The sequence below is a fragment of the Lactuca saligna genome, chromosome 6 (assembly GCF_052625555.1).
Source record: "Lactuca saligna cultivar CGN05327 chromosome 6, ASM5262555v1, whole genome shotgun sequence".
Lineage (NCBI taxonomy): Eukaryota > Viridiplantae > Streptophyta > Magnoliopsida > Asterales > Asteraceae > Lactuca > Lactuca saligna.
In genome coordinates, this window is record NC_136422.1 from 64,621,402 (window position 1) to 64,626,756 (window position 5,355).

General features: G+C 31.0%; 1 long non-coding RNA gene across 1 annotated transcript; it reads right to left on the reverse strand.

The window, feature by feature from the left end:
• Positions 1–1,709: 1,709 nt before the first annotated feature.
• LOC145000090 (uncharacterized) lies at positions 1,710–2,116 on the reverse strand. Its single transcript, XR_013661110.1, has 2 exons — positions 1,912–2,116; positions 1,710–1,798 (listed from the first exon to the last, which is right to left on the reverse strand). It is a non-coding gene; the product is annotated as an uncharacterized LOC145000090 (long non-coding RNA).
• Positions 2,117–5,355: the final 3,239 nt, after the last annotated feature.

Below are 5,355 nucleotides of genomic sequence, written 5' to 3' on the forward strand. Positions count from 1 at the left end.
ACAAACCTTTAAGTTTCAGAATTGAAATTACATCTTCATATTAAACACACAACGGTAAACAAGTTAAGTCTATTCCCAAAAGAATGGAACTATAATTTCCTTAGAACCGATGTCCTACCTCCGACTTCTTAGTTACCTGAGAATACACATTTTTAAAATACGTCAACAAAAATTGTTGGTGAGTTCCACAGGTTTTGACTTCGTGAGCTTTATAAAAAGAAATCTTTATAAAACGTGGAATGTTTAACAAAATAAGTTGTGCAAAACATGGTCAACAATGTTACCGATAAGCTTGTGTGAGACCTGATACTTGAAATCCGATACGAGTATCCATGTAAAAATATTTATGATAAAAGTAAATATTAACATATTTTTGTGGACCAAAATATTAAGTATTTATATAAATAAATACTACCAATCGGTTTAACAATCTACAAACATTATGTATACTACATACTCTCTTTGTAAAACGTGAAATGTTTAACAAGATATGTTGGGCAAAACATGATCAACAATGTTACTAAGACCGGATACTTGAAATCTTACAACTATTCATGTTAAAATACTTATGATAAAAGTAAATATGAACATATTTTTGTGAAGCAAAATATTTAGGGTTTGTATAAGTAGACACTAACAATATATTTAGCAATCTACAAACAATATTTATACTACATACAAACTCATCATAGTTTGTATTAGTATATTTGTATCCCTGATGTTGTTATAGTTCTCAATTGTTTGAGTTTGAAGACTTTTTGTTGTAATGCTTAATAATATAAAGCTACCAAAGTTCTATCGGGACAACGGTCGTATGTGTCCCTTATACGATCGGGACAACGGTCGTATGTGTCCCAATACGAGTTTAAACAGTACGTCGACTGTAAGTGATCATAACAATTATTTAGACAGTACTCCGACTGTAAGTGACCATATATATGTTTAGACAGTACTCCGACTGTAAGTGAATAACAAAGTTTATACAGCGCCCCGACTGTGAGTGACCAAAATCGACATAGTCCAAATCATCACATCTTATGAGATTTTCAACATGATCATATTAGAAATACTTGTTATAATTTACACTTTAGTAAATATTAAAGTATGTGTGAACTAAACAATATCACAATCGGTGTACTTCTTATTTATCACAACACTTTGTATATATATTTGAAAGTCTAAACAGCAAGATAAACCAAAAAGGGCAATTATGTCAATGTTTTTAGAAAAATCATAGAAAAATTATCATAAGTCGAAATCTGGATCCGTAAACTGTCAAAGTTTAGAAAATGAGTCTAATTTGTCCATAATTTTTATCCTAAGCTTAAGTGGTTCCTAACCTAAGTGAAAATACTCATTTTTACAGACAGGTCCGAAAATGTTCTGAAATGATAGACAGTTTTGTAAAAATCATTATAAATTTTAGAAAAATCGTATGAACACGTGCGAGTAGTCCTTAGAAATTTATTAACATGAACTACTTCCATATTATACAGTTTTGAAATCCATTGAGTTTAAGGAGGGCAAAATAGTCCGTGAACAGACCATAACTTTACTGTGAAAAACTGAAATTTGAGCTTAAGTATGTTTAGTGACATAACTTGTATTTTTAGTTAGTAAAGCCTTTAAATCTTTCAACTATAACTTGTTTAGTGTGTATTCTCCCCCAAAACTTGTAAAACATAAAAGAGGGGCCGTAGAGAACTCACTTTTGTCGCGTAGAGTTATTTGGGTTGAGAATGGTTTGTGCGGTTTCTGGTTCCACTCAAGCTTGTGATTCGAGTATTCTTTTGGATGTCTTAACACATAAAGACATATATTTACATGCGTGTTAGACTTTTATCATGTATTAAATCATTTTAAATCAGTGGGTTTGATGATAAAAAGAAAAAGTAGAAATCATGAATATACCTAGCTTCAACTTGGATTAAAAGTATGTTGCCAAAAGGTGGTGGAATAACACAAGCTTTTTGAGAGGTAAAGGGTAACTTTCTCAGGGGTTTTAAGTGTTTGAAAGTAGCTACATATGCTCTACTTTGAATCTCAAAAATGGGCAGAAAAATGGAGGACTTTTGGGTGTTAGTTTGATGCTCGAAAACAACTACTGTTTTGGCTATGTTGCTATCACGAAAATTTCACAGCAAAAGGGTAAGATAAGAATAGTTTAGCCACTGATTTGAGTCCCTAATTTAGAGTAGCAAAACAACTAACTCCCAGAGGTATTTGTTGGTGAAAATATTAAGGAAAAGGAAGGTGTAGATGGGTGAAATTGTAGCTGAAACACCAAGGGACAGCAGCCCCTTTAAGGTTCACGGTTTTGTGGAGTTGGAAGGAAATTTGTGTGGTTGAAAATGGGATGAACTTTGGAGCTTTTCCCTGGAGCATTTGCTGGAGAATGGAAGGAGAAATGAGGAGATATTTCCAGATTATGAATGAGGAGAGAGGATAAGAAGAGAAGAAGGTAAGATGGAATCAATTAGGCTAGATTGTGATGGAATGGGTAAATGATGAGATTTGATCTCCTAGCCCACTTGGTCTCCTAGTTGGTTAAAGATAGAATTAGTTAACCAACTAACTATTAGTTACTTAGTTATTTAGAGGTTCTAGTCATGGAGATGGAAGATGTTAATCTCGAAAATTAGAAGAGGGATTAAGAAGTATTCTTAGTAAAATCTCTTAAGTGATTAAGCACTTATTAGTTAAGTTGGCACTTATGTAAACCATTTCTCTTATCTTAATTGATTTAGTCATCATATTCCTTATATAAAATCACTATAAGTCATAACCCATAACTACTCATCTACTAGATAATAATACATATGTACAAATACATACATGTATACTTAGTATAAAATAACAATGTAGTTTTTGTGTATTTGAACTTAAATGTTTATGTTTTATTATTTTTATTCAAAAACACTTAAATACATTCTAATTATACCTTATAATAATTCATTTTATATTTTTATTTATTTAAATATAAAATTTATTAACCAATGTATAATTTCGCGACATTTAACCGATTAACGGTATCGTTAAACACGTTTTGTCACTTCAGTTCGTATATTTGTCAAATTTAGATCCTTCACAACTACTAAGCACAAGTTTTACACAAAATTTAACTTACTCATCAACTAGAGACATGTTGATACAAAAATTAAGTTTGTTGTATTCAAATGACGTTATATGCTAATTTTCACAAACCAGTGATGGTTCGTAGTCATACATCGTAACGAAATTTATCATGAGTTACTTGTTTTATATTTCACAAGAACTTATCAAATTTAAAATATGTTAAATTCCTTCAACCAATTTTGGTAAAATATATATATTGCATAATAATCAAAACATCACATTGTACGATCGTTCATATTTTTACCAATTGTTACAGAATCATCTTATGCTTGTTCAAATTTATGTTGATGATATTATTTTGGGAATCATCTTATTCTTGTTCAAATATATGTTGCTGCTACAACTTGCACTTCACAAATAATTTGGATTCAAAGCCAATTGCGAGATTATTGAATAAACATGAAGAAGATTCCATTGTATTGTGATTCACAAAGTGCTATATGCATTTGTCACAATCCAGTAGAACATTCGAAACAAAACATATTGGACTTCGTTATCATTTTATGAAGAATCATGTGGAAGATGGAAATATCGAAGTTTACTTTGTAAAAACAATTTATTAGCTTGTTGATATTTTTACAAAGCCATTGGATGAAAAGTCTTTTGTTAGAATACTAAATGGATTGGGATTGATCGAAGCTAACTCTATGCCAGGATTTATTTCAAAAGAATAACAAGAGAAAAAGGTGCAAAAATGTCGATTCAGAGGTGTTGAGTGTTCATTCAGAGGAGACAGCTTGTCGTTCAAAGGTTACTGTTCACGTTCAGCTCTTCGACACGATTCGATTTTGACATCATGTACAAATTGGTTAATTATAAATTTTCATTAGTTTAGTACAAAAAATTTCGTTACTTTTGTGTGGAAAAATCAAAAACAACAAAAATATTTGTGTTTTATTTTTTTCATGTCGAAAAATCTAAAATACCAAAAATATTTTCATTTTGTTTTTCCATTTTGAAAAATTCAAAAATATCAAAAAAAAATTCTTATTTTTGTTATTTTTTTTTAGAAAACAAAAATCGAAAAATATTTTCTTTTTGTATATTTTTACACTTGATGTGTAGTTGCAAAGACAATTTTGTGTAATTCTTTAGCAAAGGTTGGAAGTCATGATCACGAAACCAGAACAAAGGATTTTGGGTAGAAACCCTCTAAGTTTCGAAAGTTTGAAGAGGTGTACCGAAATTTTGAAATTTGTGTGAATTTTCTCAATGTCATTACAAATGAAGATTTTCTTGATGCATGCTTGCTGCTTTGAGGGAAGGTATAGTTTTGAGAACTATATACTAGCTAAGATGTCCCTAGAAGCATGTTGCATCATGTTTCCCTAAACCTCGATAATGCTATGAGTTTCAAAGCCTTAATGTTTTTCTCATTTTTAGAATTCCCACCCAATTAGGCTATATTCTCATTCATTCATGAGCTACCTTACTCTTCTCATATGAGTTAAGAGTTTACTGCATGGTCAAATCAAACCAGAGGTACATTCATTTCTTTTACCAAATATTTTTCATCTCAATATTCTTACACACTCACACACAAAGATTATGTGATAAAAACCAATTAGGATCTAGACATATCAAAATTATGTGTTAATGATCTAACATCATGAGACCGTGATGAATGTGAATTAACGGGGAACTTTGTTCCAGAATTCACGAAACATTTGTTTTAGTACCTGATTTCAAAACTCAAAATCATATTCTTTCTTTGTTCCAATCTTGATCAAATGTTCGAACCAATAACATTTGTTACCCAACAAGATTGAAAACTACTTTTGTTTCAAGCATATGATTTCTGTCTAAGTATCATTCTCAACTTTGTTACTTAATAAGTTTTTTAAACCTTACTTCTCACTGACTTCACTGGTCAAATAGGTAGTTTCGTTTACAACTTGTCATTCTTATGTTGAGTATGCATTGTATCAAAATCTTGAGCCACCTTCGAAGCCATACTAAAAGAAGCCGTTCGATACTTCTCATCAAGTATTCGCTTGTAATTCGTGGGAAACCATACAAGCAATTGATCATCTCTCTTGATGCTTAACGAAGTAATCTTTGCCCATGATTTATTTCTTGTCATGTCGAAATTATATTTTCGACATCATAGATCCAAAATTTTTTTATTTAGCTTCTTATCTTTTTTATTGGCACACAACACTCAAGAAATCCTTGAGGTTCTGAGTATTACCAACTCAGACTGATGCTTTCGAAAGTTTG